Source organism: Elephas maximus, chromosome 26, assembly GCF_024166365.1.
Source record: "Elephas maximus indicus isolate mEleMax1 chromosome 26, mEleMax1 primary haplotype, whole genome shotgun sequence".
Lineage (NCBI taxonomy): Eukaryota > Metazoa > Chordata > Mammalia > Proboscidea > Elephantidae > Elephas > Elephas maximus.
Genome location: NC_064844.1, coordinates 14,783,680 through 14,805,589, shown reverse-complemented (window position 1 = coordinate 14,805,589; position 21,910 = coordinate 14,783,680). Strand labels below are relative to the sequence as shown.

The 21,910-nt window shown below is 47.3% G+C and overlaps 1 long non-coding RNA gene across 11 annotated transcripts; it reads left to right on the top strand.

The window, feature by feature from the left end:
* Positions 1 to 441: 441 nt before the first annotated feature.
* LOC126068082 (uncharacterized) lies at positions 442 to 15,269 on the top strand. Of its 11 annotated transcripts, none has more exons than XR_007515545.1 (4): positions 442 to 7,639; positions 8,152 to 8,217; positions 9,018 to 9,267; positions 12,268 to 15,269. It is a non-coding gene; the product is annotated as an uncharacterized LOC126068082 (long non-coding RNA). The 11 variants fall into 11 exon arrangements; XR_007515549.1 differs by having other exon boundaries at positions 8,857 to 9,267; XR_007515551.1 differs by having other exon boundaries at positions 442 to 8,217; positions 9,018 to 9,087; positions 9,179 to 9,267.
* The last annotated feature ends 6,641 nt before the right edge of the window (positions 15,270 to 21,910 follow it).

Sequence of the window (21,910 nt, the reverse complement as noted above, 5' to 3'; positions counted from 1 at the left end):
GGGTTTGCAGGTGACAGGTACCTGCTAAAGAAACCGGGAACATATAGGTGTAAAGGTGTAAAGTATAGCATTTAGTAGTCCCAAAGGAGTCTAAGCAGGAGAGACCAGGCTGTGAGCAACCTGATCAAGGCCCAACCCTGCCATAGCCCTGTGACTTTGATGGACCCACATAGCTCCCAGCCTCAGCTTCCTCATCAGGCAAATGGACCTCCAACCTCACAGGGCTTCTTGGAAAATCCCCAGTGACCATGGATGGGAAGGGTTTTGAAGTGAATATGTCCAGCAGAGTAAGCTGTTCCAAAGTGAAACAAGGCAAAGTCTGGGCGCTTTGCCCTCAGGGAATGCTGACGTCCTCCTTCCCTCCCAGAAAGCCCAGATTTTCCTGTCCTAGCCACACCTACCCTGGCTTTCCCCAGACCATTTCCAGCAGGAGCCTATGCCTCTGAACAGGAAGTGACACAAAACAACTCACCCAACAGCCTTCTGGGTTCCTGCTACTCCCCACCGCGCTCACACACCACACCAGCCAGACCTGGGGCTGCAGTCTGACTAACCCTCTGAGTCAAGCGGATAAAGTGAGTACTCAACAAATATGAATGAAGGAATAAGGGAACGGGTGAGTGAGTGGCTCCATGAATGGACAGCCACTCCTTTAGAGAATGAGACAGCTTCCTAATCCAGGATGCTGAGTGCTCCTAATGGAAACCATTTGGGACTTTCCCAGCGAGTGCTCCTTCAGGGAGCCACACCCTCTATCTTTCCTCAAGCCCATCTTCATTTTTCTTCCCAAGTTCATTGTAGGGGGCTGTGTTGTAGACTCCTTTGGGACCCAATTTGCCAGAGTTTATACCTGGTATGTAGTAACCAACCAGCTGCCGTCAAGTTGACTCCAATTCTTGGCAACTCCACGTGTGTCAGAGTAGAAGTGTGCTCCACAGGTTTCAATCGCTGATTTTTTTTTCAAAAGCAGATTGCCAGGCCTTTCTTCTGAGGCACCTCTGGGTGGACTCAAACCCTCAAACGTTCATTTAGCCATCTGTACCACCCAGGGACCCTGCTATGTAGTAGATGCACAATAAATCTGTGACATACTCAATGGAGAGATAAAAAGGTAAGTAAGACTTGGACCCTGCCTTCCAAATGTTTACAGTTTGGTAGAAGAGATAAGATAGATACATAAATACCAAAGGCCAAACCGCCATAGGATAACTGGTACCCAAAAAAAGGGCCATACTAGAGGAGATCAGAGCAGGGAGAGCTCAGCATGGGCTGCAAAAGCCAGGGAATGCTTCCTGGAGAAACCAAACGGGATGTGAGGTTGAACCACGGAGGAGAAAGAAGTGGAGGCTCAGAGCAAGGGAGAAGACATTCCTTGGTGGGGAAAAAGGGGATAGGCAGCTCGCAGGAGGAAGGCCCAATTAAGTTACACTCAGAAAACGAATAGGTTTAGTTTCACTGGAGATTCAAGAAGGAGTGTGTGCCATGAACCAGTTAAAACAGGCTGGGGCAAGTTGAATGGACATACAAGGGAATACAAGGCGGAGAGGAGGAATGTGCTGTCACATTACAGGGAGAAGAACTAGGGTCACCTAACCATGTGTGTGTAAGTGTTTGTATGAGGAACTGACTTGAATTGTAAACTTTCCCTTAAAGCGCAATAAAAAATAAATAAAATAGATTGGGGTGAGCCCGTGCAGGGCCTTGAATGCTAGGATAAGGGATTTTGCACCAGTTTTTGCATCCTGTGAGGTGTGGGAAGATGGTTTGGGGGAGAGAGACAGGTAAGTCGCAAGGTGAGTGTGGCAAACCCTACTGGAAGGTAATGTGCCAGAGCCAAGTCTCCGGCAAACAGGTTTTCCAATTTCATTCACTGATTCGAATGCTGACTGCACCCTTAGGTGCACCTGCCGGGCCCTGCAGAAGTAAACAGGGAAGATGCGGCCCCTCGCCCTTTTCCCCGGCCTGCGGCTACTCTTGGCCCCCAGCCGAGCGCTCAGCACCGACGAGGGGGCTCCCGCGGCCCAGGACGACAGGGAGGGAGGAAATCTGCCAACCGCTCCCCTGCAGCTGCCTTCTCCAAAACCGCTAATCCTCCGACCTGGGGTCCCGGGCCTTCCCCTCCCGACCATCCCTCACCCTCCTCAAGCAGCCTCGCTGGGGAGAGCAGGATCTCGGGGGGCGGGGGTGGCCTGCAGAGGGTGCGGCGAGTCCGGGGCGGCCCGGGGAGTAGGTGACCCGAAACGGGGGTCGCATGATGGCTGAGGGGTGGCCTAGCAAGGCGCCGCCTGACGGTGCCCACTCACACCCGGGGGCTCCGGGAGCCCCGCCGCCCAGTCCGAGGGGCGCAGAGCCAGGGCGGTGGGAGGGCGGCGCGCAGGCCTCCTGCGCGGGCTCGGGCTGAGCGAGGCGGCTCCTCTGCGCCCTCTGCCGAGCGCCGGCCGCCACTGCACCCGGGAGCCCCGCCCAGCTCCGGCCCCTCGACCCATCCGGGGGCCTCCCTGGGAGACGGAGGTGGAGGGTTTTTTTGTAAGAGGAATTAAGGTGCTCCCGGAAGTCTCCCCTCAAGGACACATTCTGAAGCTGGCCTTCCCCACTGAAATCCCCGCGAGAGACGTCATTCTTTGCAAGGCTGGAGCAGAGGGGTGGAGAGGTGACATCTTCAACTTTTATTGGTGATTAATGGTGAGAATTTAGTACAGGTGTCTGAGAAGGGACCTGGAAAGAGCAGGTATTCAAAGTCATTCATTCCTCCCCTCAGCCAGGCTTTTATTAGTGTGTCCTCCTGAAGGTAACTCAGTGTGAAGGATAGTTCTAACTGAACACTGAGGTTGTTGAAGGCTATTTCTCCTGCCTTGGTTTGCCTTTGACTAGTCAAGAGATAGTTGAATCTCCCTTCCTCCAGGCAGTCTACCTTGACTTTTGGTGAACTCCTCTTAGGCAAGGTCAGTGTGTCTCAGGTTCCCAGGCTGGGGTTCTCTGCAGCCCATGAGTTTTGTCTGGTCTCTGCAGAATCCAAGCCCATTCAGGGTCCAGAGGCAGAAAACCCTCATCAGCCGAGCATTTCTCTACGGGAGAAGAAAGAGAAGGCGAACATAGAGTTAGTGGCACAGACTCTTCCCGTGTCCTGCCCAATCACAGATAAGCTCCTCATATTGTCCCCAAGGGCTGCTTGCATCTGATCACACCTTACCAGTGACCTTCATGAGTACCCACCACGGACAGTCTGTTTTCCAAAGAGTAGCCAGGAGATCATGTAAGATCATGAATGATCTAAAATTTAAGTTAGATCGTTTCTCCTCTCCTGAAATCCCTGCAGTGGCTCCCCATTTCACTTGCAGTAAAAGTTAAAGCTCCCACCCTGGCCTGCAAGACCCTAAGTGCTCTGGCCCTTTGTTACTTACTTTTTGGAGCCCAACTCATATTGCTCTTCCTGTAATTCACTCCTCTCAGGCCGTAATGGGTTTCTTGCCGTTCCTTGAACTTGCCAGGCACACTTCTACCTCAGGACCTTTGCACTTGCTGTCTTCTGTGTCTGGAATGTGGGTTTCCCTAGATACCCACATGACCCACCCCCTTACCTCCTTCAGGTCTTTATTTAAATGTCACCTTATCAGAGAGGCTTTCTCTGACCATCTTGTCTAAAATAACACTGTCTGCTCCCTTAACAGTGCCCTTAAAAAAAAAAAAAAAAAAAAAACTCATTGCCCTTGAGTCAATTCTGACTCATAGACTCATAGTGACCCTGCAGGACAGGGTAGAACTGCCCAAAAAGGTTTCCAAGGAATGGCTGGTGGATTCAAACTGAGACAGATAGGGTTAACTGTGGCTGAACAAAAGAGCTTTTAAAAGATTATCATCTAACTAGATGGTGCCCAGCTACAACCCGGTGATTACCCTGACAGGGAACACAAGGGAGAACCCCTGAGGGAGCAGGAGAGCAGTGGGATGCAGACCCCAAATTCTCATAAGACCAGACTTAATGGTCTGACTGAGACTAGAAGGACCCCGGTGGTCGTGGCCCCCAGACCTTCTGTTGGCCCAGGACAGGAAACATTCCCGAAGCCAACTCTTCAGACATGGATTGGACTGGACAATGGGTTGGAGAGGGATGCTGGTGAGGAGTGAGCTTCTTGGATCAGGTGGACACTTGAGACTATGTTGGCATCTCCTGCCTGGAGGGGAGATGAGAGGGTGGAGGGGGTTAAAAGCTGGCAAAAAGGACATGAAAAGAGAGAGTGGAGGGAGAGAGCAGGCTGTCTCATTAGAGGGAGAGTAATTGGGAGTGTGTAGCAAGGTATATATGGGTTTTTGTGTGAGAGACTGACTTGATTTGTAAACTTTCACTTAAAGCACAATAAAAATTATTTAAAAAATTATCATCTAGAAACTGGGTAAACAGGAACCATACCCTATCATGAGACAGATAGGGTTAACTGTGCTGGTAGAACAACAGAGCTTTTCAAAACATTACCATCTAGAATTTGGGTGAACAGGAACCCGCCCTGTCAACATGAAGTAGGATTGGGGCAGCCCGTGAATTACCATCTCCTCCTTAGTGTCTTTCTAGTCTCTTCCTCCTTTGCAGGCTCTGTATGCACAGAGGAACAGAGTGTGACTGCTGTTTGACATTCCTTAGCCCTCTGAAGATGGCGATGTAGTGCCGAAGGTCGAGTGTGCTTGTGCTATATCCCATAATAAGTGATGCCAAGGGCTGCTGAGAGGACTCCATCTTGAATATCAGCGGGTTCCGTCTTAGATTCCAGATGCAGCATGCAACCTAATTAATATACACCACCATTCTGAGAAGTACCCACCCCTTGAAAGAAGTCCATTAAATATTCATTACTCTATTGTCTCCACCGAACCCATATAAGCCCTAGCCTTGCTTCCCTTTTTGAGTCAGTCTTTTGGAGAGGCTTAGATCCCCACTGACTCCTTTTGCTTGACTCAAGCAAAATAAAGCTTGCTGAAGATCAAGTTTGTCTTTCACATGTATTCTTACTTGGGAAAAGACAAGGACTCTTTGTGTCAGATTGGCGATTGGTAGCAGTTAGAATCTACCCAGTTGCTCCACGGGAGAAAGACCTGGCAATCTGCTCCCGTAAAGATTGCAGCCTAGAAAGCCCTACTCTGTCACATGCGGTCGCTATGAGTTGAAATCTACTCGATGGCACCCAAGAACAACAGCCAGGCTGGTGGACACATTTTGGGGTGAGAGCCTGCTTCTAACCCCAGAAACGGCACCATAAGACAGCCATGTCCTGCTGCCTGTGGAAGGCCTGGGAACGCTGTATGGCCTCCCCATGTGGCCAGGCGGAGTCTGAGCACTGTGGGGGCAACCTGGTCTCTCTGCTGGCCTTCCCATTGCTGATCTAAGCAGACCCCTCCTTGAGAACCGTGCCCAGCCCTGGGCCACATCTCCACAGCCTTGATCACGAGGAATCCAAGTTTCAAAATGTCCTTATTTTGCAATCTGACTCAAAAGGGTGGGGAGTGGAAAAATTATAGGCAGCAGTCACCAAGGGACCTGGCTTAATATAACCGGTGACCTGGGAAACGATAGAGGCAGAAAATAATTTCTCTCTCAGACTGAGGGACTGAGAGGGCATCTCACAGCTGGCTCAAAATATAGATGTTTTCTTCAAGAGGGAGGAGTTTGAGGAGACATGAAGGCTCTTTTCTCTGGCTTCCTCCTTTGTTATGTTGCCCTTCCCTCCTCTCCCCTCTCACTCCCCCCACCCCACTCCCGTCATCTCAGCCTCTTGTTCTTGGTTTTTTCTTTCTTTGAATTTTCTCCTTTCCCCTCCCCCTCCCCCTTATGCCCTTCCCGGCTCTCCTCATCTTCCCTCCTCCGCCCTCCCCCTCACTTCCTTCAGCTTCCGCACAAGACAGATATTTAAACTGCTCAAGGATAATTTTCCAAATAGGTAAAATCATGACTCTCATGCAAATACAAAATGAACACATGTCAGCGATTTTATGTAATTCATCAATTAATGAGGGAACCAGTAAGATGTTACAATTGGTTAATGGGAGAATCCAAAGAACAGACACGTATATAGACAGTCAGGGATGCTGAAGGGAATTTGTTAACACACAGAGGCAAAGCTGGCACCTTCATTTGCATTTCTATGAACCAGAATCTTGTGTCTTGACATCAGTCCTCCACAAGTTAGCTTCTATCTCCACAGAGGCAGGATATCATCAAAGACCCTGAAAGGTACAAATCCCTATTAATCAGGCAACCCACCTCTGGTGTAGACCACACCCGGAATTCCACTGAAAAGACACCCAGGAATCTTTGCCCTTTCAAAGTCTTTCACAATTTTTATTTAATTTTTTTACATAACCTTAGAAGAGTACAGGAAAGAGAGGTGGAACGCCATTGATTTTTACAAGTCTCCAAATAGGTCTCTGTCCAGAGCTGGAGATTGCTTCTGGCCTGGAGACTTAGTCCTGGGAGAGATGAGGGAGGAAGGGATTGATTGCCTGACTCTGATCAAAGCTGTAGGTGATGAGAACCGAGGCTTCCACAGACCCTTGTTCACCTTCTGCCATCATCCTCAGCCTTGGAGATGTACAGAAGGTCAGGGCAAGTTTGGGGTAAAATCAACCCACATATGACCAGATCAGTGGAAGCACAGAGCACGATGGTGACCAGCGCCCCTCCTAGTGTCAGTTCCACCAGCCTGCCCAGACATTTGGCTCTGTCCCTTGATGGCAGCTTTCAGATCCACCTCACCAGGCTTTCAGCACTCATTTCCAGGGGTCTGTGTTAGCCCCTCGTTAACCTCAGCTCAGACTTGCACTGTCCCAGGTGCCCATTCCCAGACCCCGCACAATCTTCCTTTTCTGCCTCCCTCAGGTCTGTCTGCCAAGTCCTGGACACATTTCCAGGGCTCACCTTCTGATAAGCACGTGCAGGCTTGGGAGCTCAAAGCAGCCAGTGGAAGTTTCCTGAAGGCTACTATGTGCTGAGCCCTGGGTGGAATTGTTGGCAGATGCTGTTCTACATGGGAGTAAGAGTAGGAGAGGATAATGTTTGCAAAGAAGATGAGGTCCCTACTCTCAGAAAATCGGTTACCTTGCTTGGGAGGCCAAATACCTAGGAGACCCCACCTGGTGGCCAGGGGCAATATGTGAAGGATATTGGAGGAGGGAAGTTCTGGCTACAGAACTAGCCCTGGGGCAGTTGGGAGAGGCCATCATGGGCAAAGCAGGGCTTGGAATCTGTTCCTTCAGGTTCTACCCCTTGCTGAGAATTTGCATTTCCACCCCAGATATACTGAATCAGAATCTACATTTTAGCAAGATTCTCGGGTGATTCTTTTGTACATATCTACAGTTTAACAAGATTCCCAGGTGATTCTTCTGTACACATCTACATTTTAACAATTATCTCCGGGTGATTCTTATGTATATATAAGAGACTTAAAGGCAGAGATGCAAACAGACACATGGACACCACTGTTTGTTACAGCACTGTGTTCAATTGCCAAAAGGTGGAAACAACTTAAACATCCCTCAAAAAGGTGAATGGTACGTACACACAATGAAATACTACTCAGCCATAAAGAGAAATGAAGTCGTGTCACATACTACAACATGAATGAACCTTGAAAACATTATGCTGAGTAAAGTAAGTATTGTTTGGAAAGCACTGGGTTTCTGTTTTTGGTGATGGAAAATTTAGCAACAGATACTGGTGATTGTTACACAACGTGATTTGTGTAATTAATGTCATTAAATTATCCATGCGAAATCTTGAACTGGCAATTGTTGCATTATGTATATCTTCACAACAATTTTTTTAAAAGTATACAACATAAAAAAAAAAAAAGAAGTAGGCAGTTCTCAGCTGCTATGAAAAGTTCATGGAGCCCTGGTGAAGCAGTGATTAAGCCTGGCTCCTAACCAAAAGGTCTGCGGTTCGAACCCATCAGCTACTCTGTGGGAAGAAGACGTGGCAGTCTGCTTCAGTAAAGATCACAGCCTTGGGAACCCTATGGGGCAGTTCTACTCTGTCCTTTACAATCACTATGAGTCAGAATCAACTCCACGACAATGGTTTTTTGTTTTTTAAATGAAGGTTTCATGGGCATTCAGGCTGCTTTTATCTTTCTGTTCCATCATGCGTGCCTTCCATTCTAGGTCCAGTATGTTTGCTGATACTCCAACCATTGCCTCCAAATTCCAGGCAGCAGCAAGGAGGAAAAGGTAAGGGGAAGAATGTCATTCCCTAAATCCTGAACACTTCCACTTGAATCTTACTGGCCAGAAGTTAGTCATACAGCTACACCAAACTGCAAAGTAGGCTGGGAAATAACAGACTTTTACTTGGGTATGTTTGTTAAAGATCGAATTGTGTCCCCCAAAAAGAGACGTTGAAGTCCTAACCCTTGTACCTGTGAATGCTACCGTGTTTAGAAATAGGGTCTTTCTTTGAAGTTATTATCAATTAAATCATACAGGAGTAGGGTGGGTCCTAATCCTAATCCCATTTGAGTGGTGTTTCATAAAAGATGAGAGCGGACATAGCAATTGGGAGTCACACACAGGGGGGAGACAGACACCATGTGGTGATGGAGGCAGATGCATGGTAGATGGAGACAGCAAAGAACACCAAAGATGGCCAGTAACCACCAGAAACTAGCAGAGAGACATGGGATGGTTCCTCTCTCAAAATTCTCAGAAGGAATCGACACAGCTGATACCCTGGTTTGAACTTCAAGCCTTCAGAACTGTGAGAAAATAAATCCCTGCTCTTTAAACCTGCTTTGTGGTAGTTTGTTACAGCAACCGTAAGAAAACTGAGTCCATTACCATCCCAATAACATCAGGACACTCTTTACCCAGGAGGAAGGGGAGAACCTTCCACATCTGAAAATTCTGGGACAATCTACCTCTTGGAGAGTTAAATGAGCAAGCAGGTAGAGTGCTAGCAAAGCACCAGGCCCAGGATGTGCACTCAAAAAATGTTAACAATTATTTTCATTTTTACTTCTCTCTGATTTCAGAGATAGACCTGTTCCTATACCTGGGCCAAACAGGCAGTTCTCCACATGGTGTCATTAACAGACCCCAGAGGTGAACACTGCCCCGCAAAAAGCTTCCACACTGATGCCACAAATACCCCAGTAGTGTTCCTTCTCCTTGCCTTAAACGCCTCTCTCTTCAGACCCTATTTTAAATCCAAGGAAGTGAGGCAAGAGGGGACCTGGCAGCCTTAAGGAACAATGCATTCAGCCACCCTCAGCAGGAATGTAGGTAAGTCTGTCTGAGGTTTCTTTGCCTGGCTGCTGACTGGGATCAGGGCCCCAAAGTGGAAGGAGTCAAGAGGGAAGGGTCCTATGGCAGGCCAGGGACTGCAGGCTGAGTGTGGCCATGCCGTGAGGGTGAAAAGTACCAGAAGGGGAGCTGGTGGTTTAGGAAATAATATTAGAATCATTATTCCCTGTCCTTGAGCATAGAGAATGTGACCCAGCTGGAGCTGGGTTCACAAGGTTTCACAAGGACTCACAAGGACACAGCAACTGGGCCCTGAGGTATAAAGACAATAGATAGAATAATCTAGGAAGTTATCTTTTAGAGAAGAAAAATATCTTTTAGGGAACCTTTCACATAAGCCAGAACACAAGACTTTCCACTCTTATCTTTTTCTGTTAGCATGTAGTGAATAGAAATTTGCTGGACCAATGAAGACCTTCCTGTCTTACTGAAACCTGTACCAATGATTGTCGAGAGGGACAATTCAAAATGGCGGATCACAGTTTCTAGCCAATCTGTGAAAAGATGAAGCTTTCAATGGTTTTCCCCATTTGTAATGTTAATATAGACTGATGACTCTGTAATGTTCTTTGGGCTCGGATAGACATGGCTCTAGCAGCAGGCTTGTCCATTTTCCCACTTCCGTCTATTCTGTAATGTTCTTTGGACTCAGGCAGACATGGCTGTGGCATCATGCTTGTCGGCTTCTCAACTTCTGTCTTTTTGAATATATGCCAAATAAAGCTTTCTTTTTGCTTTACTAAACTTTCTGATGTTTTTCCCCTTCGACACTAGTTGCCTGCCTCCCTGTATGTGTATGGGAGTGGGGGTCTATCAAGCGGGCAGAGGAAATGCTCGGCCCCTCCCTGCCTCTCCCAGGCCACGTCTCTACATAGTCAGGCACAGCCCAGTTAATTGCGGTGAACTAAGGCAGGCTGGGCAGGCCTGGGATCTGGAACCAGACCCACCCAGCAGGTGTGTGGAGGTGCTGCAGCACCCACAGAAGGTGCTGGACAACCAGAAGGTACACCAGGTCCAGGCAGCATCTGCAGCTCAACTCCAGACCTGGGACCACCCAGTGATCAGGTCCAGTGCAGCCGGTCAGGGCAGCAAGTCTGGGCAGCCAGAGTCCTTCCTGGGGAGTAATGTACAGACCCCTGTCGTCGGGCAAGGCACCACCAGGCAAATGACCACACACTGCCAGGGAGAAGGATGGAACTGGGGCGAGGTCCTCACATCAGAAACCAGGCAGCAGGGAGCCCGTTTAGCAGCAGAAGAGGGGCCCGTGGTAGCCCAAGCAAGTGTGATATTCACAATATTTAATAACCCATGTGGCCAGACGCCTACCATTCAAGGCAGACACAAGTCTTAGAACTGGAGCAGGGTCCTGGAGACCTCCCTCTAGGCCAGGGCCCAACCTTTTATTTTCTGGATCATGGGGAGGTCCCAGGGATGTGGCGGAGGAACCAAGTGGGCTGGGTTGGCGGAGTGTACTCAGTGTTCAGGTGGCTGCATTGATAGGACATATTTTAGTGTTTAACCGCTAATACAACTGAAATGGTTCATTTATCTTGAGTATCAAGCCTGGGCCCTAGCGGGCAGTAAGTGTGGCCTGAGGTCCCTGATGTCACTCCAGTGTAGGGCCATGCCGTGTGATTAGTTACTTCCTTTTATGACCTCTCTAGCCATGGTCTTGTAACTCCCACACAGGGGATTGTGTGATAGGGTAATTGTAGCCTACCAAGGGGATTGGTCAGCTTTGCCTTAAAAGACAGCCAATTTCAGAGCAGGGAGGAGGAGCCCACCAAGGAAGGAGAGCACAGGCCCAACAGCAGGAGATGGCATGGTAGGCTTCCCTGCTCATGGAGAGAGAAAGCTGAGTGCCTTTGGGCAGAGACTGAGGGTCAGGTAGGGGCGTGTCTGTGAGCATGGCTGGCAATAGGCTATCCTGACGGAGGAACTGTACCCTGATTGTTCCTGAGCCTGAATTCCCTAATAAACCCCATAATCATGATTATGGTCTGTGAGTTCTGTGTGGCCATTACAGTGAATTATCAATGCTGTCTGAGGAACAGTTGGTGTCAGAATTGGCAAAGATGGCCAAGAAAGGAGCTTGTCTGGCCCCCGCCTCATAGGAATCAGCCTTAGCCTGTTGATCTTGGTTCTCCTTTCTCTTTGTGAAGTTAGAGGAGGTCCGAAGCTGCCCCCAGGCCATTTTTACAGGCCATCAGGAATGGACTGGGTCTGAGCTGAACCTGCTTAGGGGACAGTGAGCTCCTTACACACACACTGACACACACACACTCGCCTCACATTTATCGGACACCTCAGTGCAGGAGTCCTGAGTTGGACCTTTAGAATTTTCAGCTTGACTGAGTCAGTGCTTGGCTAAGTCAGTGCTCTGGCTGGGCACAGGGCAGATATTGGGGTGCATGGGGCTGGCACTTGCTGGTGATATGAGAGCCAAGGAGCACCAAAAATTAAACTCTGGACCTGAAGGTCCAGTTTTCTAGGAAGCAGGTGGAGAGCACAAATAGGAGCTGTGAGACAGAACTAGCACCAGGAGACAGAAGCCTTGGCTTGGGGATGCCTACTAGTATGCAAGGTGCCAAGCCTATGGCCAAGTCTGGGACGAGGGAGCTATTTAGGGGTACCTCTTGTCAGTGTTGCCAGACCTCCTGGAGAGAACTAAGAAGAGGCCCCCGCTCCCCTTGGTCCTAAAGAGTCCATGTTGGCCGAGTCAAAGGCAAACATGGTGAGCAAACATGGGTTCCACCTAATCAGAAACATAAACGAATACTGTTATGGTTAAGGTTATGTGCCAGCATGGCTGGGCCATGATTCTCAGTGGTTTGGCAGTTATGTAATGAGGTAGTTTGGCAGTTATATAATGCCATAATTTGGCAGTTATGTAAATGATGTAATTTGGCAGTTATATAATGATGTAGTTACCCATCATTTTGTGATATAATGTAATTACCTCCATGATGTGATCTGTAGTGATCAGGACATTTCCTCGAGAGTGTGGCCTGCATGCAATGTATATGGATGTTCCAGAAAATTTGCTGCCTTTTGCTTGCTCTGGATCCTGCATTCAGCTCTTCATCATCTGACCTCCATTCTTGGAACCTGAGCCAGTGGCCTGCCGTATTGCCTGCCGATCTTGGATTTGTCAGCCTCTGTAGCCTGTGAGCCAGCAGCCTGCCATCTGACCTGCTTGGGCTCATCAACCCCTGTAGCTACCTGAGTACAGAGTAGCCTCCAGCCTGATGCCTGACCCACTGACTTGGGAGTTACCAGCCTCTACAACTGTAAGCCATTTCGTTGAGATAAATCTTTCTCTCTCTATGTATATGTGTATATATGTACTTCACTGGTTTTGCTCCTCTAGAGAACCCAGCCTAAGACAACTACCACACAGGTTCACAGACGGTAGACAGTGATGACAGTCAGGAATAACTTCAAGAAGACTTGTATTCAAGGGGACATGGTGGGTGGAGAATCTACATGGGAATCAGGAGCTCCAGTTTCTGCTCTAAGCTCTGCCATTAACAGGCTGCGTGACCTCACGTGAGTCACTGCCCGTCTCTGGGCCATATTTCCTCCATCTGTGAAATGAAGGCTTTGGCTTGAGGCCTCACAATGATATCTGGAGTAGAGCATCCGGCCCAGTTGAGGTCAAAGGAAGAGCAGACCCTGAGTGAGCCCAGGAACGATGTGGCAGGGCTGCTCAGAGAATATCATGTGGGATTTAGCTTCAGCATCTGGGAAAGCTTTCCTATACTTGCTACTACTGAAATTCCCAATGCAAAAAATACAGTGGGAGAAAAGGTTGTGTGAATCTTGCCCTGTCCCCAAACATGTGCAGATCCCAGACATGTGTCAAGTCCAGAAGCCAGAAGCAGAGTTATTGTGAAGCTAAAGAAGCTTCAGGATCCCTCATTTGCCTCGACCCCTTCCAAGACCTTGGAAAAGTCCCAAGCAATGTGTTCATGTTTTTTTCCTTAACCGAATTCCTACCTACAAGCTTCAGGCCCCACAAAACCTGGCCCTGGCCCTGGCCCTGGCCCTGCCAGACACCTGTGATTTGGAGCCATCATCATGGTGGGTGGAGGACAAAGACCAGCAACCATTCTATTCGGATGGGCAGGGCTCAGCAACAGACAACAGGTTGGCTGCACCTTTGGTGGCTTGATGTGTTCTCATTCATTTATATCTGATAAACTAGTACCACACACACCTATCCCACCTTCACCTTCATTGTCTCAGTCATTTCTCCCCACAACCCTGGCAGATGGGCTGATTTAGAGATGATGAAACCGAGGCCCAGAGATGCTAAGAGGCTTGCTCAAGTTTGCAGGTCTGGCTGGAGACGGAAGGAGGACTCAAACCCAGGACTTTGTTATGACTAGTCCAAGCTCTTCAGTTTCCTGCTTCAGGACCAAACACAGTGATGCCCAAGCACAGTGTAAGGGATTCACCCTGCTGACCCAGAGAGGCACTGAGAATTGCCTGTGGCACAAACACTTCCGTCCCCATTCTGGGGACGAAGGAGTCCATGTGATCATAAACCACACACACACAAATTGGAATTATAGGGTCAGAAAGGTCCGATAATTTTGTGAAGGCGGGAGTGGAGATTTTTTCCATTTTCCCCTAGTTTTCTTCCTGAACTTTGCATTCCTACTTATAACACCAGTCATTTGGATCATATTTATGCTATATTTATACTACATATAAACACAATACTCGACCACTGTGTAGTTCAGTTGGCAATAATTTCTCTACAATGTCCAGACTGGAAACAACAACTGGAGTTTTACTGGCCCAATACACACACACACAATACACACACAAGCATACATACACACACAAGCACACGTAAGCACGCACACATACAAGCACGCACATGAGCATGCACACACACAAGCATGCACACACACACGAGCATGCACACACCAGAAAGCATGCACGCACACACACACTGATTTAGAAAATAATATTGGAGTCATTATCCCCTGTCCCTGAGCATAGAGAATGTGACCCTACTGGACTCACAAGGACTCATAAGTACACGACAACTGGGCCCTGAGGCATAAAGAAAATTACTAAGATGATCTTGGAAAATATCTTTTAGGGAACCTTTCACAAAATACAAAAGACTTTCCACTCTTACCACTTTCTATTAGCATTTAGTGAATAGAAAATTTGTTGGACCAATGAAGACACTCCTGTCCTTCCTGAAGCCTGTACCAATGATTTTTAAGAAAGGCAATTCAACATGTAGGATCACAGTTTCTAGCCAATCTGTGAAAAGGTGAAGCTTTCAGTGATTTTGCCCATTTGTAACATTAATATAGACTGATGATTCTGTATCGTTCCCTGGACTCGGGCAGACATGGCTGTGGCAGCATGCTTGTCGGCTTTATTAAACTTTGTGATATTTTTTTCCCTACAACAACACATACAAGCCTATAGGCATACATCTCCCTGTGACACCTCCAGTCTCTCAAAGCCCGCAACTACATAAAAGAGGGAGGTTGACACATCTGAGCCAGATCTTCAGACTTGCTTTCGCCTACTGTGTCCACCCCACCCAGGAACCTCAAGGCCAAAGCTACCAACCAGAACACTGAGAAGGAAAGCAGCTTCAGAGTGAACTGCCCAGATCTCTTCAGCTGCTGTATCCTAATAAGGCCACCTGGGACCCCAGCATAACTAGAACCAGGTCTTACAGGCACTTGAAAGACTGCACGTGGCACCTCCAGACCACTGAAGAGCCATTTGAAGGAACCATGGCTGAACTTTCTGACTTCACCTCAGAATGTTACCCACATTCTCAATCCGAGTCATCCCACGGAACTGAGATTCACTGGAGGGCAGCTTTGACTATGCCTACAACTTTCTGGCTTTAAAGAAGGACTCTCTCTCTCTCTATTTTCCTGTCATTTGGCAGAATGGGCTCTCCTCCAACCCCTTCTTTAGTTATAGACTCCATGTCCTCTCCTTTTTTTTTTTTTTTTTTTGAATGGATGAGTCTGAATCCTTTTTAAACTATCCTTAGTGGATCTTTTTCACTATCTAACCCCTGCTCATTTCCCTGGGTTCTCTATAAGGCGGTACAGTATGCTTCTTTTGAGATGTCACAACCAGGATTTGTGTTGGAGGGAGTAGAGGGGTGTTCCCACACAATTCAGTGACACTGCCCTTTATCTTGTGGCTTATGTGCCAACCAGACTCCAGGATGGCTCCACAATGATCCCTGCCTCCCGATATTCACACCCTTGTATAGTTCTTTCCCACACTGAATAAGGCCAATCTGTGTAACCATTAGGATATTGTGGGAATGATGGAATTTGACTCCCAAGGCTAGCTCATAAAAGACATTGAAGCTTCTGCCTTGTGCTCTCTTGGATCACTTGCTCTGGAGGAAGTCAGCCGCCGTGTTGTAAGGACATGCTTGTAACCCTATGGAGAAGTCCACATGGTGAAAACTTGAGGTCTTCTGGGAATAGCTGGCACGAACTTGCCATCTGTGTGAGAAAGCAGCTTGGAAGTGGATTCTCCAGCCCCAATCAAGTCTTTAGATGACTGCAGCCTTGACTGACATCTTGACCTTGCATTCTTATAAGAGACACTGAGCCAGAGCCAACCAGCTAAGCCATTCCCGAATTCCTGACCCACAGTAACTGTGTGAAATGGCAAATGTTTATTATTCTAAGCCTATAAATTGTGGAGTAATTTGTAATGCAACAATAGATAGCTAATACATTTAATAATATTACAGATCAAAGCAAAAGAGGACAGAGTGTAGAAAATTGTTTGGAACCCTGTCAAATTATTCTGGTGCTGGTGGGATGAGCACATGGGCACTGCTTGCCACACTGGAGTCTCCATCTCCTTGGCTCCTTTCTAACTGAAACTTCTAAAAGTCTGAGTTGAGTTTCTCTTGCATATGAAAAAGTCCTAAGAGAAGAGAGGAAACTCTGGTGGCATAGTGGTTAAGAGCTATGGCTGTTAAGCAAAAGGTCAGTAATTCAAATCCACCAACTGCTCCTTGGAAACCCTATGCGGCAGTTCTACTCTGTCCTATAGGGTTGCTATAAGTCAGAATCAACTCAGTGGCAATGGGTTTGGTTTTTGGTTAAGGGAAGAGAAATGCACACACAGAGAAATGTAGCAAAAAGTAGGAAGATGAGGAAGAGAAAGTTCAAGTGCTCTGTTTGTTTATTTTCCTCTATTCTCCTCACTCTCCAGCCCCTACCCTGGCCCCTGGCAACTATTAATGCACTTCCTGTCTCAATGGATTTGCCTGTTCTGTACATTTCATATAAATGAAATCATAATATGTAGCCTTTGGTGTCTGGCTTCTTTCACTTAGCACGTTTTCAATGTTCACCCATGTACTTCATTTTCATGACTGCATAATATTCCACTGTATGGATAGACCACATTTTGAAAAACGAATTCATCAGTGGATGGGCTTTTGGATGTTTCCAGTGAGCAGTTCTTAAGGAAGCCTCACCTATTCGGTCAAAATTATTATAAACAATGTCTTGTACCCTCTCCCCTAGCCATGGAACCCCCAGGGAGCTGTGTACTCTGTCTCAGTGCATTCAAGTAGTGAATACTGCCCTCTGAGCATGGATGAGATCAGCCACACAGCTGTGGACTGATCCTAGGAATATTGTCCCACATTATGAAATTCCTCCCAGGGCATTTTTCTTGGTATTCAGGCAACACAGCCATTCTCGTAAGCCTGACCCAGTGAGCTTGCTGGAATTCCCTTCCAGCCATGGATCCTGGGGAAGAAGACCTTTGCAGTCTTTCTGCTTCCAAGCTTCGTGGCAGCAGGTATGTTTTACTCAGACAATTCAAGTAAATGGTATCCCATCCCAGTCTAGAGATAAAGTAGACGACCACATGCCACATGTGGGGAGGAACAGAGCTGGTTGTGATCAGAAGAGCAGAGATGAAGACCAGAGACATTATTAGAGTCCTTTTAAACAAAACCGGATTCTTCCTCAGTCAGCCGCTCATCCAATAAGCATTCAGACCTACTGGGATCGCGGTCCCGTACCAGGCACTGTTGGGGATAGCACCTACTGCTTACTATTAAAGAACTTATGGCCTAGCTACACAGGCTATGAAATATCACAGTAGCGGATGCTTGAAAAGACCTAGCCTATGGAATATGAATGGGCAAGCTGCCTTGAACATAGAAAATAGTCAACTATTATGCCAGCAAGACCAAAAGTCTGAACCCTCTCAGGGGAAAACAACAGCAAATAATGAGAAGCATAAGGAAATTACACATCTGGTTCATTTCTTAGGAAACTGACAACAGGAAAATCTGGCTGTGCCAGTTATTAAGCTATTGCCTCTCAGCTCCAGACCCTCCCTTTTATATCTCACGCTATGAGCTGGGCTAGGGCTATTCAAACACATTTCTCCTTTTCCGGCTGCTCCCTGATAGGCTCTGTTGGTCGTTGGTAATGGAACGAGCCTGCCAGGCTAGAGTGGGCAGTGGTTCAGGGGTACAGTTCTTGTTTTCCATGCAGGAGACCCTGGTTTGATTCCCACCCAGCCAACACACCTCAAGTGCAGCCACCACTCGTCTGTCAGTGGAGGGTTGTACGTTGCTGTGACGCTGGGCAGGTCTCAGCAGAGCTTCCAGACTAAGTTGAACCAGGAGGAAAGACCTGACAATCTACTTCTGAATACCAGCCAATGAAAGCCCTATGGAGCACAACAATCCAATGCACAACTGATCATGGAGATGGCGTGAGACTTGACGGCAGCTAACGACAACAGCGTGGCTGGAGTCGGGACATGGCACTTGGTCCTTCCAATTTGCTTCCTGTTCCTCACAGCTTCACCCCTGCAATGCATCTTCACCTGGTATGGGAGTTCCTTCCGGGGGTAGCAGACTCGCCTTCATTGCACTCTGCTCAGAGGCAGGCTCCAGTAGCACCTCCATCTCAGAGGCTGGGTTTCAGCCCCACAGGGCCCCTCCAAGTTCTAAATTTTAGTAATTCTATCCTCTTTCCTTTGTTCCCTCAGCCCTAGGTGTGGTCACTTTTCCCAAAGTTGCTACCAAACCAAAAACCAAACCCACTGCCATCAAGTCAATTCTGACCCATAGCACCCTATAGGACAGAGTAGAACTGTCCCATAGGACTTCCAAGGAGAGCCTGGTGGACTTAAACTGCCAGCCTTTTGGTTAGTAGCTGTAGCACTTAACTACTATGCCACCAGGGTTCCCAAAATTGCCACATCCGTGATAAATTGGTATTCTCATTTTGTTTTGTCAGTTACCTTGTCGCAGCTATTTAACAAGCATTTATTTTGGACTATCTCTGTTAAAATAACTGGGGTGTGGTTTCAGTCTTCCAATGAGCCCTGAACCCTGAGTGTGGTTCAAAAAAAAAAATTTTTTTTTTTTTTTTGTTAGGTGCCATCAAATCGATTTTTGACTCACAGCAACCCCATGTGACAAAGTAGAACTACCCCATAGGGCTTCCTAAGGCTGTAATCTCTATGGGAGTGTTTCACCAAGTCTTTCTCCCAGGAGCTGCTGGGTGAGTTCAAACCACTAACCTTTTGGTTAGCAGCCGATCTCTTAACCGTTGCACTGTTGCATACATATCTGTTGTTGTTGTTAGGTGTCATCGAGTTGGTTTCAACCAACAGCAACAGTATATCCGTATGTACAACAGAATGAAACATTGCCCCATTCCTGTGCCAACGTCACAATCCTTGCTATGTACGAGCCCATCGTTGCAGCCGCTGTGTCAGTCTATCTCATCGAAAGTCTTCCTCTTTTTCGCCAACCCTCTACCTTACCAGGTAACCCTGGTAGTGTAGTGGGTAAGAGCTACGGCTGCTACACAAAAGGTCAGCAGTTCAAATCCACCAGGTGCTCCTTGGAAACTCTATGGGACTGTTCTATTCTGTCCTATAGGGTTGCTGTGAGTTGCAATCAGCTCCATGGCAATGAGTTGTTTTTTTTTTTCCCCCCTACCTTACCAAGCATGATGTCCTTCTCCAGGGAATGGTCCCTCCTAATTAACTTGTCCAAAGTTTGTGAGATGAAGTCTCACCATCCTCGCTTCCAAGAAGCACTCTGGCTGTACTTCTTCCAAGGCAGACATGTCCGTTCTTCTGGCAGTCCATGGTATATTCAATATTCTTCTCCAAAACCGTAATTCCAATACATCAATTCTTCTTCAGTCTTCCTTACTCATTGTCCAGCTTTCTCATGCATATGAGGCGAATGAACACATCACAGCTTGGGTCAGGCAAACCCTAATCCTCAAAGCGACATCTTTGCTTTTCAACTCTTTAAAGAGGTCTTTTGCAGCAGATTTGCCCAATGCAATACTGGATTTCTTGACTGCTGCTTCCATGAGCATTGACTGTGAATCCAAGTAAAATGAAATCCTTGACATCTTCACCTTTTCTCCCTTTATCTGAATCTTACATATTGGTCCAGTTGTGAGAATTTTTGTTTTATGTGGAGGTAGTCAATACTGAAGGCTGTGGTCTTTGATCTTCAAGTCCTCTTCATTTTCAGCAGGCAACATTGTGTCATCTGCATATCACAGGTTGTTAATAAGTCTTCCTCCAATCCTGATGTCACATTCTTCTTCATATAGCCCAGCTCCTGAGATTATTTGCTCAGCATACAGATTGAATAAGTATGGAGAAAGAATTCAACCCTGACGCACACCTTTCCTGATTTTAAACCATGCAGTAACCCCTTGTTCTGTCCAAACAACTGCCTCTTGGTCTATGTACAGATTCATCAATGAGCACAATTTACTGTTCTGGGATTCCCATTCTTTGCAATGTTATTCATAATTTGTTATGATCTACACAGTCAAATGTCTTTGCATAGTCAGTAAAACACAGGTAAACATCTTTCCGATATTTTCTGCTTTCAGCCAAGATCCATGTAACATCAGCAATGATATCCCTTGTTCCAAGTCCTCTTCTGAATTCAACTTGAATTTCTGGCAGTTCCCTGTTGATATACCGCAACTGGGTGTATATATATATGTACACCTTCACCACCCGTCTGTCAGTTTACAGTACTGTGGTGGCATATGTGTTGCTATATTGCTGGGAGCTATGTTACTGGTATTTCCAATACCTGCAAGGTCACCCATGGTGGACAGATTTCAGCAGAGCTTCCAGAATAGGAAGAAAAATCTGATGATCTACTTCAAAAAAGTAGCCAATGAAAACCCTATAGATCACAACAGAATATTGTCTGATACGGTGCTGGAAGCTGAACCCCTAGATTGGAAGGCACTCAAAATACACATTGGCTGCAACAATGGACTCAAGCATACCAATGATTGTAAAGACAGAGCAAGACCAGGCAATGTTTTGTTCTTTGTACATAGAATATATATATATATATGTATATGTAGTGGTTAAGATAGAGTTTCCAAGGAGGGGTTAGTGGTTAAGACAGTTTGAATCCACCAGCTGCTTTTTAAACTCTATGGGGCAGTTCTACTCTGTGCTACAGGGTCACCGTGAGTCGGAATCGGCTCGACGGCAATGGGTTATATACAGAGAGAGAGAGTACATTAGGAATACAGCAGGTAAAATCTCTGCTTGCATGCTACTGGCAGTCAGGGAGGTGAGGTGGAAACAATAAACAAGATAAATAAGATATAAAGTATATTTGTCATCGTTTGTTAGTTACAGCTGTGTTAGCTCCGACTCATGGCAACCTTATATATAACAGAATGAAACGTTGCCCGGTCCTGTGCCATGGTCATAATCCTTGGTATGTTTGAGTCCATTGCTGTGGCTCTTACGTCAATTCACCTCACTGAGGGTTTCCCTGGTTTTCGATGACCCTCTACCAAACATGATGGATGTCAGATAGTGATAAACACTAAGGAGAAAACTAAAGCTGGGAAGGAAAGGAAAGGAAGTGCGTGCCAGGTGGCAGGGGGCAGGGGGTGGGGGCCTTACAAGTTTAGATGGGAGTGGCCAGGGAAGCCTCAGGGAGGGGTGTTTCTGACAGAGACCCAGAGGAGGTGAGAGGGAGACCAGTGCAGATCTGGGGGAAGAGCGTCCAGAGGGGTGAGCTAGTCGGGGGCCCGGAAGCAGGGCTATGTCTGCTGCGCAGAGGGGCAGAGAGGAGGCCAGGGAGATTGTGGCACCGAAGCAAGGAGGATGGTAGTGGGAGATCAGGCCGGGGCTGCATTTACCCTGGAGAAAGAAAGAAGGTGGATTAGTGGGGTATCTTGGTCAGGGATCAGTTTCCTGAAAAAAGCCGAAACCTGCTTAAGCTGGATCAAGTAAAATAGGATTTAATATAAGGAGTCAGGGGCCTCGTGAGGGACTGGGAGCAGACCCAGGAGAGCCCTCAAGAACGAAAACAGCTGCTGTTGCTGTGCCTTCTGGGTCTCTCCTTGTGGTCTCTAAGCTCCACTTCTCTTTCCTGGCAGAGTTACTTTTTCTAATTCTTCCAGTGCGTGGGGGAAAGATTTGCTTTCCCTCAAGTGATTTGGCCTTTGTCCTTGGTTCCTGAGAGAGAACTCTAAGCCCCCGGAATTTCCTAAGTATTTAAAGTACCTTTGTTATCTACACTTCTAGACCACACCTGGGGGTTTGTCCT